Here is a 14,797-nt window from a genome sequence, read left to right as displayed (position 1 = left end):
TAAATGTGATTTGAATTTGAGTGAGGCAGAGTTGCACTTTTTTTTCTCCATCTTATATCCCTAGAGCTGTCTGTCTAGAACACTAAGAAGTTAAATAAATGCCTTACCCAGAATCACACACCATGAAGTATCAGAGTTGATCTTCAAGCCAAGTCTTTGTGGCTTTGAGGGGAACTTTCTATTCCCTGCAACACTGCACATAGCAGACAATTAATAAATGTTTGTTGAGCAGTCAAAAGGAAAAGAAACTTAGGAAGAATCCTCACAATAAATGTTCAAGTAGAACATTAAGTTCAGTTGAAATTTTGAAAGCCTTATACTAAATTAAGTAGTAGGCACACTCTGTATTAGTTAGTGATGAAGGTACTAGAAAAAACCTCATTTGTAAAATGTCACTAGACTGGTGAATTTGAGAAGGATGGAGCCTCTTTGTATACCAACGTCCATCCTTTTGTGTTTCACAGGAACAGAAGTTCTATTAAGTTCAATGAATGGGATGCAGCTAGCCAACAGAGATTTGATGATTTGAGATAGAGTTATTGTTAGGATTCTTATAAGATGCTCAATCGGTTGTCTAATTTTAGCATCGTGCTTAGCAGTTCTCTGGCTCATTAATGTATTTAGTACTCATTGGAGTTCTACAAGATTCACAAGTCCAGGAGATTCACAAGTTCACTGGAGGAGATTCACAAGTCACAGCTCCTACAATCCCACTCTCAGAGGAGGAGTCAACCTTTGAGTTCACACCTTTAAGAGATCATATATAAAGAGCTCCCACAAGCCAACTAGAGACTAAGAGGAGATGGAGAAGCCAGGATTCAGTTGGGCAGAAGCCAGGATTTGGAAGAAGAGAGGCTGAAGCTGGAAGAGGCAAAAGACTAGCAACAGGAGCTCTTGGAACCAAGATAGGCTTCTAAGAAAGATAACCGGGCTATTCTGGAAGAATCAATAAAGGACTGAACTTTTAACTTCTGGCTGCATTTGAGGTGATTATTACTAGGAACTGAAACTAAAGCTGCCTCCAGAAGCCCCGCAAGAAATCTGCTCCCAGACAACGATTATATTTTAGAGAAGAAAACACTACAAGTTATTACTTCCAAGCTCTTGTGCCATTTTAACGTTTGATATAATATCAAACAACTTTTTTTTTAAATGCATACCTGACTGGAACAGAAATCATCTCTGAGTGTGACTCTCCTGATTGGTGACTCATTCCCCTGACCCACTATTGCAGGCAGACTTCAGGCATGCTTTGCTTTACTCTCCATTTCTCAGCCCTCTCACCCATCTCACCAGCAGCCCTTCTTACCTTTCATCTTTTCCAATTCTGGAACTATGAGCCAATCAACTTTGTCATTAGTCCTACTATACAGAGTGTGTCATCAGTCCACTTCCCCCAAACTCTACTCACTATCTCAGAAACATTTTGGACCTAAAAAAACTCCTCCTTAGCTTTACTATGTTTGTTGTTTCTCTTTATTAGAATGTAAGATCCTTGAAGGCAGAGACTTGGCACATAACAATCATTTAAATGTTCTTTCTTTCTTCCTCCCTCCCTCTCTTTCTTCCTCCTTTTCTTTCTTCTTTTCTTTTTTTATTTCATAGGAGAGAGGTTCTTTACTGGGGTCCATAGATCCCTAAAAAATTCATGGGTAGATTTCAGGGGATCTCTAAATTTGGACTGGAAAATAATTACTAGCTTCTAACTGAAATTTAATATTTTCTTTGATTGTGATTTTAAAAACACATACAAAATATTATTCTGAGAAGGAAATCCATAGCTTCATCAAACTGACAAAGAGGCCTATTAAAAAATAAGAAGCCCTGTGCTAGGGATATATAACAACAAAGTGGATTTCCAGGACAGAAAACTAAGGCAAAATTCATTGTTTTCCACAAAAAGACAAAAAATAGTATGCTGTGACCCAATCAAACTTACCTTCTCTCTTTTTCCACATATGGCACTCCAGCTCCTATCTTCATGTCTTTGTCTGTGCTATGGAAGGAGGCATTGACAAGTGGGGAGACTGAGAAAGACCATATAGAAGTTGGTACTCAGGCTATATCTTAAAAGAAGAGAGGGTAAAAAAGGATATATTCTACATATTAGAGAATAGCCACTGGCGTGGGGGTCTGATTGTGTCAAACTGAGGAATCCAAACTTTGTCCACTAGGCAATGGAGAATCGTTGAAGATTTTTAGGCTAAAGAGTAGCATAATTAAAGAAGTAAATCTGTTATGAATGGAGGGGAGAAGGGAAAGATTGGATTGGAGGGGAGAGACACTGGGAATGAACGGGACAGATTGAAAGGCTAATGCAAAAGTTCATATAAAGTATAATTGGGCTAGGATAGTGGCAGTAAGATTGTGACAGTTTTAAAAGTTTTTTAAAAGAAAATATTCAGTTACAATGAAAAGTCAAATGGCCAAACCATTACTTTCTGCCTCAGGTAGGATTTCCTGTGTTTGCCACTTGATTAATTAGGAGCCTAGATCTTTTTGACAGGTGTGGCAAACTCTGTTGGGTGCCAGGAGCCCTGTGTAAAGGAAGGTTAGAGCTTTATGAGTTCACTGGCCATACTTAAATGCTTAAACATGAGAACTAAGTTCTAAAAGTCCTAAGTATTAAAGCATTTCTTGCTTCCACAGAATTTCCTGAGACTAAAACAGAATCAAACATTTCCAGAAATTCCTGCCTTGTAGGGAATGAGTTCCCTGTCACTGAAGATGATCAAGCAGAATCTGGATGACTATTATCAAGATGTGTTATAAAGGAGATTTATCCTTTGTTAAGATGAAGTGACAGAACTGGAAATAGGCAATAAGATAACTCAGCAGCTAGATAGTAGATAGAATGCCATGAATCTTCATGTATTCAATCTGGATTCAGACATTTACCAGCTATGTGACCCCGGGAAAGTCATTTAACCCTGTTTGCCTCAGTTTCCTCATCTGTAAAGTGATTTGGAGAAGGAAATGACAAACCTGTAGTATATTTGACAAGAAAAGGAGTCACAGTTGTTCATCATTTAAACAGCTCAACAACAACAAGATTTTTGCCTAGAAAGAAGCATGTTAAAAGACATTTTTACAAATTATCAAAGGAAGTACTTTGAGAGCAGGAGTGGTTTCTTTTTGTTGATGCTTTTTGTTTTTGTATCCCTAGCTCCCAACACTTAATAAATGCTTATTGACTATCTGATATTTAAGAACATCTTTCTAGTGCCAGAAAATTCTACCATCAATGGCAAGTATGTATTGTATGATGTCAATTAACCCTCGATGATGATAATAATATCCAACATTTATATAAGCACTAATGTGTGTCAGACACTATGCTAAACACATTACAGATATCATTTCATTTGATTCTCACAACAACCCTGAGAAGTAGGTGCTATTATTATTCCCATTTTACATATGAGGAAACTGAGTCAACTAGAGATTAAGTGACTTTCACAGTTCCGAGTTCAAATCCTTTACTCTACTAAATCACCTAATTGGCTCCTGATGCCTAATAATAGTATGGAGGTAAACCTTGGCTGCTAGAAGGATATACCAACCAAACTGTCATACATCTTACCAAACTAGGAAAGTCTTAAACCAGAGCCAATAATGTTTCATCTATCTGTCACCCAAAGAATTAGCTCAAACTCAGTAGGCTAGCTGTGAGGTGAGAAACTTTTCCAAAAATCAGCTTGAGAGGTTACAGTCTGTATGGGCAGAATAAGTTAATTAGTTTAAACAGAATTGTCATTTTTATTGACATTGCTTTGGCTTATCCACAAATAACTGATATTTTCCCAGTTGTTTAGATCTGATTTTATTTGTGTGAAAAATGTTTTGTAATTGTGTTCATATATATACTTTCTGGGTTTATCTTGGCAGATAGACTTGTAAGTATTTTATATTGTTTACAGTTATTTTAAATGGAATTTCTCTTGCTACTCAGCTTTGTTGGTCATATAAAGAAATGCTGATGATTTATGTGGATTATCTTATATTCTATAACTCTGCAAAAGCTATTAATTATTTTAAGTAGTTTTTTTAGTTGATTCTCTAAGTATACCATCATATTATCTGTAAAGAGTCATGGTTTTATTTCCTCATTGCCTATTGTTATTCCTTTGATTTCTTTTTCTTCTCTTATTGTTATAGCTAACATTTCTAGTACTATAATGAATAAAATAGTAGTGGTAATGGGCATTCTTTTTTCATCCTTCATCTTACTGGGAAGATGGCTAACTTAGTCCCTTTACAAATAATGATTGGTGATGGTTTTAGATAGATATTGCTCATCATTTTAAGAAATGTTCCCTTTATTCCTATGATTTTTGATGTTTTTAATAGGAATGGATTCTGTATTTTTGTTAAAAGCTTTTTCAGCATCCATTGAAATCATACAATTTCTTTTGGTTTTTATTTTTGATATAGTGAATTATATTGAGAATTTTCCCAATATAATCCCACCTGATCATAGTATATAACCTTGTAATATATTGTTCTAATCATCATACTAGTATTTTGGTCAAAATTTTTGCATCAATTAGGGAAATTGGTCTATAATTTTCTTTCTCTGTTTTAGTTCTTCCTGGTTTAGGTACCATCACCATATTTCTGTCACAAAATGAGCTTTATAGGATTCCTTTTTTTGGTCTATTTTTTCAAATAGTTTGTGTAGTATTGGAATTAATTATTCTTTAAATATTTGGTAGAGTTCACTCATGAACCCATCTAACCCAAAATTCCTAGGGAGCACTAATGGCTTTTTCAATTTCTTTTTTAAAGGTGGGATTATTCAGGCATTCTATTTCTTGATCTGTTAACTCAAGTAATTTATATTTTATTACTATATATCAATTCTGTCACATTTATTGGCATATTATTGGGCAAAATATTTCCTATTGATTGCTTTAATTTCTTTTTGATTGATGATGATTTTACTCTTTTCATTTTTGATACTGGATATTTGGCTTTCTTTTTTTCTATATTATTGGTTTTTTCCCCATAAAATCAACACCTAGATTTATTTATTATTTCAATAGTTTTTTTTAACTTTCAATATTATTACCCTCACCTTTGATTTTCAGTATGACCAATTTGATGCTCAATTGGAGATTTTTAATGTTTCTTTTTGAGTTTTTTAAGATGTATACTCAATTCTGTTCTTTTTCATTTTGTTTTTTAGAGAATTTAGAGAAATAAAATTTCCTCTAAATACTGTTTTGCCTGCAGCCCATAAATTTTGGTAAGCTGTCTCATTATTATCATTCTCTTTAATGAAATTATTGATTGTTTCTATGATTTATTCTTTGACCTGCTAATTCTTTGGGATTAGATTATTTAGTTTCCAATTAATTTTAATCTATCTTTCCACTGCTCCTTATTAAATGTAATTTATATTTCATTATATCCAAAAAATTAATTTAATTTTTTTGCATTTCTATATTTGATTATTAAGGTTTTATGCCCTGTCACATGGTCCATTTTTGTGTAGGTGCCATATGCTGAGAAAAGGTCTATTCTCATTCACTTTTCTCTAAAAGTTGGTCATATCTAAACTTTTCTAATAGTCTGTTTACTTCATTAATTCCTTTCTTGTTTATTTTTCACTTGGATTTATTGAGTTCTTGTTGGAATCTTTACAAACTACGAACTAATTAGAGTTAATCTGATCTTACAAGAAGATGTTTTGGGCCAGAACCTGAAACAAGGTACTAAGTAGAACTAATTAGTACAATGCTTGTGTTTGCACCTTTACTCATTGGAGTTCACAAGTATGCCAGCTTCACAAAGTAAACTTTATAACTTTGTGAGTTCACACCTCCCTTGAAACTCTTTGGACCAGAGAGCACTATGGGAGAAAACCCATAATCCCATTCTCTCAAAAGAGTCAGATATAAGGCCAGTGAAGAGAGAGCTATTCCAGAATATTTTTCACTTGGCTGTCTGGTGGTGGAAGAAGAGTTTTCAGAGGAAAAAGCTACGAGTGGAGAGTTCAGTGGACAACCAGATTCATCTTCATCTCACACCACTGTAGTTGGTGGCTGGGCTCCTGCACTTCCCCCACTGAGAAGGAGACAAGAGATTCATTCCATCTTTGTGCTGGCTGGAGGCTGAAGAAAGCAGAGGCAGAGGCTAAAGGACAGAACCTTTGGATTTGAAGATATTTGGAGGGTTCTAAGCTAAACCAGCTGTGTTTTGAGAAGAACAAGAACTCCAACATTATAGTTTTGCTATCTATTTCTTCATGTAACTCACTTAACTTCTTTAATAATTTGGATGCTAAACCACTTTGTGCATAAATGATTAGAATTGTCTTCATTGTCTAAGGCTCCTTTTAGCAAGATGTAGTTTTCTTTCTTATCTCTTTTATTTAGGTGTATTTTTGTTTTTACTTTGATATCAGAATTGCCAATCCTGCTTTTCTTTTTTACTTCAACTGAAGCACAATAGATCTGCTTTCAGCCCTTTAGCTTTATTCTGTATGTATGTGTCTCTCTGCTTCAAGTATATTTCTTATAAACAATATTTTGTAGGATTCTGGTTTATGGTCCATTCTGCTATCTGCCTCCATTTTATGGGAAAATTCTTCTCATTCACATTCATATCTGTGTGTTTCCCTCCACACTTTTCCTCTTTTCCTCTTCACTAAGACTTAAATGAAGAGTCCACGTAATTTAACTAAAATACTAAAAAAAAAAAAAAAAAAAAAAAAGTAAGCCAGCAATGAAGGAAAACTCCTTCCTAATATTTTGCTCCTGTCTGCCATATCCTTTGATTTGCCCTCCCTTCCATCAATCCCCCTCACTTTACCCAATTTCTTTCTCTCCTATTTCCCTGGATAAAATAGATTTTTATATTCAAGGAATCGTATATATCATTCCTTTTTTGAGCCAATACTGATGAAAATAAGGTTCAATTGATGCCCATCACTTATCTTCCTATCTTCTCCTCTACTCCAATACATCTTTTATGCCTCTTCATATGAAATAATTTACCCCATTCGACCTTTCCCTTCCTTCTGAATTCAATGAACTTCTTTTTCTCATCCCTTAATTTTCTGTCATTCCCTCAAATTCATCGTATACCCATACCCCTCTATATATTCCGACAAATTATAATAGTAGTGATCCTATTTTAAAGAATTGTAAGTATCATATTTCCAGGTAGGGATGTAAACAATTTAGCTCTATTGAATTGCTTATCTTTTCTTTTCCCTTTTTACCTGTTTATACTTCTCTTGGGTCTTGATATTGAAGATCAAATTTTTGGTTTAGTTCTGGTCTTCTCATGAGAGCTTGAAATCCTTCTAGTTCATCGAATGATCATTTTTCCCTTGATATATTATGCTTAATTTTACTGGGAAAGTGATTCTTAGGCTATTACCCTAACTCCTTTGCCTTCTGGAACATCATGACTTTTGATCTTTTAATGGTCATCTTCCATAACCTCTGATCTTTTAATGTTACAACTGCCAAGTTCTGCTTGTGGAATCCCCACAAGCTTGAATTGTTTCTTTATATTATTTTTTCCCTTTAATACATCTGAAATTTGACTATCATGTTCCTTGGAGTTTTTATCTTGGGATCTCTTTCTAGTGGTGATTGGTGGATTCTTTCAAATGCCTATTTTGCCCTCAGGTTCAAGTTTATCAAGGAAATTTTCTTTGATAATTCCTTGAAAGATATTCTTCAGGTTTTCCTTTTGATTATGGTTGTGAGGTGGTCCAATGATTTTTACACTGTCTCTGCTGGGTCTATTTTCCAGGTTGACTGTTTTTCTTATGAAGTATTTTATACTTTCTTCCATTTTTTATCTTTTTTAATTTGTTTGATTTATTCTTGAGATCTCTTAGAGTTATTAACTTCCATTTGTCCAATTCTAACTTTTAACATGTTTTTCTCAATTATTTTTTGTACTTTTTTTCCTATTTGACCTTTTGTATTCTTCAAAAAGTTGTTTTTTTCAGTGAATATTTGTGTCTTCTTTTTTATTTGGCAACTTTTAGTTTTTAAGCAGTTGTTTCTTTTCCTAAGCTGCTGACTCTTTTTTTTTTTTTAACACTTTCATTTCTTTCCCTAGTTTATCATCTACTTCTTTCATATGATTTTTAAACTCCCGTTTGAGCTTTTACAAGAGTTCTTTCTGACTGGAAAATGAATGGATGCCCATCAATTGGAGAATGGCTGGGTAAATTGTGGTATATGAACGTTATGGAATATTATTGCTCTGTAAGGAATGACCAGCAGGATGAGCAGAACCAGGAGATCATTATACGCTTCGACAACGATATTGTATGAGGATGTATTCTGATAGAAGTTGATTTCTATGACAAAGAGACCTAACTGAGTTTCAATGGATAAATGATGGACAGAAACAGCTATACCCAAAGAAGGAACACTGGGAAACGAATGTGAACTATTTGCATTTTTGATTTTCTTCCCGAGTTATTTTTACCTTCTGAATCCAATTCTCCCTGTGCAACAGGAGAACTGTTCGGTTCTGCAAATATGTATTGTATCTAGGATATACTGCAACATATTTAACATATATAGGACTGCTTGCCATCTTGGGGGGGGGTGGAGGGAGGAAGGGGAAAAATCGAAACATAAGCGAGTGCAAGGGATAATGTTGTAAAAAATTACCCTGGCATGGATTCTGTCAATACAAAGTTATTATTAAATAAAATAAAATTTAAATTTAAAAAAAAAAAAAAACAAGAGTTCTTTCTGGCCTTGAGACCACTTCACATTTTTTCTTTAGGGTTTTACCCATAGGTGTTTTGCTATTTTGTCTTCTTCTGAGTTTGTATCTTGATCTTCCCTGGCACCATAATAACTTTTAATAGTCAGATTTTATTGTTGTTATTATTTTTGTTGTGCGCATCTATTTTTGGCCTTTCCCTTTTCTTTTAAATGTGGATTCTGGTCCCAAATGGAAGAGGCAGTGCCTCAAGTTTCTTATGGCAAGGACTGCAAAAACTAAGTATTTACTTGGTGCTATACTGAGGTAGTCCTGAGACCCACTGAGGACGCTCATTTTACCTGGTTTACCTGGTGCTGAACCTCAGCTCCTAATGGCGGTATCTGGTATGTGTTGAGGCTGGTGAGACATTTCTGCATTTTCCTAGGATTATACTGAGGTACATGTCAGTCTGGTTGCTGTTTGTTCTGGGATATGCTGAAGTGGCAAGGGCCCTATACTGGTGGCTGTTTGTTTTCTTAGGCAGGTAGAGGCTATTTGTTTAGGCACATAGGACTGAAATTTACCTGTTTGACCAGAGCTATGATGAAGTACCAGGAGTCTGACAGCTGGAAGTTGCCTCTTTTCCCGGGATTATGCTGAAGTAAAGCAGCTCTCAAAGCTGGAGTCTGCCCATTCTCCTGGTTATTCTGAGGCATGGAGGGGGTGGGAGAAGGGATGTTCCTGGTGTTGATATTTGCCTACACCACCACATTGGGACTCAGGATTTCCTGCTGGATTTGCTGAAGTGAAGCTGGCTGCTGGCTTATGCATGTGATGCTTCCTGTCCTGAACTACATTCCCCTTTTGCTAGAGTTGAGGCAGACCTTTCTTGGTGATCTTCAAGTTTTTTGGATTAAAAGATTGTTTCACCCCAATTTTTTTTGCTGATTCTGCTGTTCAGGATTTGTTTGGGGGAGCTATTTTATGGCTGTTTGGAGTTGAATATGGGAGAGTTATGGCAATTTACTCCACCATCTTGGCTCCCAGAAGTGAAAAGCTTCATTGTTCTTTTAAGGATCAAATGAGAAAATATTTGTAAAGCATAATGCCTAGCACATAGTAGGTTTTTAATAAATGCTTATTTCCTTCCCTTCTAATGGCTTTTCAGTTCTAAACCTATGAGTAGATTTCAATTTGAATTTAAGGAGGCAGGAAAGCATTGTATGTTTAGGATCTAGGTTTGAGTCAGCTTTCCCACTAAATTTAGGGTCAAGTTTTGGATTGAGATTCAGACTGTGACAGGTTTGCATTCTGAACAGGGAGCTGGTTCTGACTTTGATGGGCATCTCATGGTTTAGTTTGGATCATTCTTTATCAGCACAGGATGGATCATGTCAGCAAGTGACTGATAGTTTCCATTTGCTTCCTATGTGAAAAGGTGTCCAGTAAGTATAAGCATGCTACACATAGTATGTAAAATTATCTAGGGCTATTTCTTTCATAAGCCCTTTGGGGTTTCCATAAGATTAGCAAACTTACTCTCTCATTTCTGGTTGCCACTCTCCAGAGCCCAGCTCAGCCCCCATGCCTGCCTGCTGGCTGTCATGGTTCCTGTTGGTCAAACCCTGGGGGAACTCCTAATTCCAGTTCTTGCCTAAATTACACCAAAAAGTACATGCTGTGGCTAGGGATACACCAGTCTTTACATACCTGTGGCTTCTTGCCTGCTCAGAAATTTTAATGATCCATCTAGATGATTTCTCCTTTTCACACCAGGAGCTTAGATAACCCCTGGAGGCAGTAGGGAATATCAGCCTCTTCTCATTAAAAGAGCATCCATCTTTCTAAAACAGCTTATAAGGTATTTGTAGAGATAAAAGAAATGGAGTAGAAAGGCAAATGGCTCAGAGGTCAGAAAATTCTGTCTCTGGCACATAGTGTCAAAGTGATTTTCCTAAAACTACATCTTATCAAATCACTCCCCTACTCAGTAAACTCCAATGTGTCCATATTACCATTAAAATCAAAAGTAAACTCTGTTTGATATTTAATATTCTTCACCTTCTTATATATTGCCTAACTTCCTGGATTCTTCTCTCCTGGCTAGGTAACCCTGAGCAAATTACTTAACCTTTCAGTATGCTCAGGTAACTCTGTATAATCTGACTTGGTAGATGGAGTTTCCTGATGAGATGTTCCCCATACAAATGAAATCAAAAGTTTAGTCCAATGAAAGAAAATGGACACATAGCCAGTGTTGGGTAGTGGGGTAAGGGCTGGCCTCAGAGTCTGGAAGATTGGTCTATAAATACTGCCTCTTGACACATCAATCAATAACATTTATTAAGCATCTACTATTGCCAGGCACTGTGTTAAATACTGGGTATTGACTATTTGACCATGGACAAGTAACAATATTTCAATGTGTCTGTCAACTCTTTAAAACCATATTTTGGAGAAGATTTGCAATAGGTTTTCAAAGAAAGAAGTTTCCATTTTAGGAACTCCCTACACTGATCAAATCAGAGATCAAAATATAGAAATAGAGTGAGAGAATGCATGTACCTATGTCTCTATTTTTATATGTACACAGGTCTGAAAGAGACCTTAGAGATCCTGTCATTCAACTCTTCATTGACAACTAAGAAAACCAAGGGTTCTTAAAGGCTGTAACTAGATAAAGATCAACCAGTTAGTAGAAACAACTAGGTGATATAGTATTAGACTTATCTTGATGAGTTCAAATCTATCCTCAGGCACTTCATATCTGTGTGATGCAGGGCAAATCACTTCACTTTGTTTACCTCAATTCCTCCTCCATATGAACTGGAAAAGGAAATGGCAAGCTACTCCAGTATCTTTGCTAAGAAAACCCCAAATGGATTCCTAAAGAGTCAGACACACCTGAAACAATCAAACAATACACAGTAAATGGTAGAACTGAGGGTCTGAAACCAACTCCTCTGATTCCAAATCTAGTACACAGGCATATATATACATATACATGCATGTTCATATACACTTAGATATGTGTACATGTGTATATATCTTTGCCATGAAAGTCAATATATGATAAGCAATTCGACAAACATATATAAAGCAACTTCTATGAGGAAGAAAGTGTTATGTCTCAGTTCCCCTGAATTGTTCTACCTCAGTCTTGCTGGTGGCAACCCCCACTTCCTGGCCATTAGGACTGAGATAATTAGGATTGGGAGCCCTGGCCACTAGCATTCCAAAGAGTCATAAAACCCCAGATGTCTTATCTCAATTATCTAGATGGGACCCTTTGAACCAGACAGTGTCTCCTAGCCTCTCAACTTATCAGAATTTATGATCCTTGCTCCTTACCCCCAACCTGTCAGAACTAAATTTATGGTCCTTTCCTGGAAGTTTCCACTCACCTGTGTTCTAACCCTGCCCTTTGCCTTTGTTTTTCTGATTGCTGGAACCCTATAAGAGTTTCTGAATCTCCTCCTCATAGTTGGATGCTTTGAGACAAGAGTCCCATTCTCCTGGCTGGGGTCAAGATGGATCTTGTTTTGCCCCCAGTCAAAACTCTCCCTCTAATAAAATATTTTAAAACTTCTAATCGCTATCTTGCCTCAGTTTCTCCAGCATTACAAAAGAAATTACTTTCCCTCTCCAGACTTCAATTTTCTCCTCTATAAAATGAAACAGTTGGATTAGAATATTCCCTCAGGTCCTTCTCAGAGCTATTATTCTCAGATTATTTTTGCATAGAAAACATTGTGTGTGTTTCTTGAGTGTAAGAACTATTGATGAAAAAGTGACTATCTTCCCTTCTTGGCAGACATAGAATATATGAGTGGGAAATATTCATATACTGTCAGAATCAATTGATATGCTAGTTAGTTGGGCTACTTTTTTTTCCTCTTCCTTCATTGTTCAGAATATAGTCTATGAAGGTAAAGGAGGGGAGAGATTTATTTGGAAATAAAGGTAAAAACAAATTACATCCATAATTTTTTAAAGAAAACATGAAAAAATAAACAAAAAATCTTTTAAAGAAAACATGGAAAAATAAACAAAATGTCAAGTTTCATTAAAAGCATTTTACAATGTTCAGCTATTTAAGTAAGTGGCAAAGAGAAACAGTGAGAAGAATGTTGTATTTGAGGTCAAGAAACCGAGTTCAATTTCACTTTTTAGCTGTATGATCTTGGGCAAATCACTACCTCTGAGACTCAATTTACCCATCTTTAAAATGAGAGGCTTGAATTTGACTTCAACCTTATTTTTTCCAGTTCTAAATTCATACATCTATGATTCTATAAATAAAAATGTTAGAAATCAATTGTGGATTAAAAGGATACCTTGGTTAAATAGGTTGATTGTTAAATGGAGAGAGATTTGTGAACGGGTTTAATGTAAAGGATCTTTCACTAATAAGTATAATAAATATATATTATAAATATAGTATAAAACATTCCAATATACAACAATTACATAATAGAATAATATAATATATAATATAAAATACAATTATATATAGTATATAATTATGTGTAATTGTATGTATGTATGTATAATAAATATTTTAATGTATTTTTTAAAATAAAATGCAAGGAAAAGAATATTAGATGGTAGTTGTTAGTTTTCTAATTTAGATTCAAATCCTAGCTCTAAGTTACTACCATCATAAATTTGAGAAGGTCATTTCATCTCAATGCACCTGTTTCCTCATCTGTAAAATGTGGAAAATACAGACCTAACTTACCACTTGCCAAAGGTATTGTAATAGTTACTTCATTAGTTTCTCTAAATCTAATCTCTTCTCTCTCAATCCATCCTCCACACAAGATTCAAATTAATGCTTTTAAAGCATAATTTTGATCTTGTCACTTCTCTACTCAAGAAGGAAACAGCATTTATTAAGCACCTATTGTATGACAGGCATTGTGCTAAATGCTTTGCAAATATTATCTCACTTGCTCCTTACAACAATGTTGTCCTATATGTTCTATTTTTATCATCCCCATTTTACAGTTGGAAGACTGAGGCCCATTGAGATGAATTACACAGGAATTCAATGTTAGAGCTAGGGTTAGTAGTTTGCTAGTATGAGTCTTAAGTCTGGAATTGAGGTCTTCTTAATTACAGGCTCAGAAGATACTGAGACACCTACTACCTCTTTCAAGAAGTTTCAGTGTTTTCCTATTGCCTTGGAATCAAGCACAAATTTCTTTATCATTTAAATCCCTTTATGATCTATCTATAGGCTTATTTTTACTAATCTGTGAGCATGTTGTATTCTCTTAGCATAATGGAAACTTCTTTAGGACAGGGATTATCTCTTTATTTTATATTTTATCTAGCACATAGGAAATCCTCAATACTCATTGAGTAAAGTCCTTTATGCACCAGGAATACAATATAAATGTAAAGTATCATTATTAGAAGTTACAAAGTCTATACCATACTCTAGTTGATCCCCACAACAAAGCAATGTTCCAGGTAGGCAAGGCAGGTGTTACAAACCCTGTTTTTCAGGCTCTGAAACAAAAAGTGACTTAGTTCACATAGCTCCTAAGTATCAGAACTGGAACTCAAAATCAGGACTGACATGTTCCATAGAATATGTAATAGCCACATCAGAATGGCAAGCCTCATATGGCCAATGAGTTTTTATTTATCATCAAGTAAAATTTATGCTGCATATTCCACACAACCACCTGCCCTTGGCCATTCACACCACTGGACCTGCTTTTTCCTAGTTGGAAGTGTTGCTTAACATCAACAGAAAAGATATTTCCAATCCTTTGGGGAGTTAAGATACTCAGCTTCAGAACTCTTTCCCTTGGCCTAAATAGCTCTTTTGATTAGTGAATGAATGAATGGAACTTCAACTATCCCACTAATAGCTAGCCAGCATCAAATCTTCAGAGCATTCTTTATATCCCATCTGAACATCTTGCCATACATTGCATGTACCTCCTTTTCAGAAAAGCCTCTTACACTTTTCACTTCTTGCTCTGGTTTACATGATCAAATCAATACTATTTTACTACTTTTGTTCTTGGTAAAGTTGTGTCAATTAACTGTTCTATGGATCCCCTGACATCCCTTTCCTGGTCCCTACTGCTCT

The sequence above is a fragment of the Antechinus flavipes genome, chromosome 4 (genome assembly GCF_016432865.1).
Source record: "Antechinus flavipes isolate AdamAnt ecotype Samford, QLD, Australia chromosome 4, AdamAnt_v2, whole genome shotgun sequence".
Classification (NCBI taxonomy): domain Eukaryota; kingdom Metazoa; phylum Chordata; class Mammalia; order Dasyuromorphia; family Dasyuridae; genus Antechinus; species Antechinus flavipes.
The sequence above is the reverse complement of the archived record's forward strand: the minus strand, read 5'-3'. Positions refer to the sequence as shown.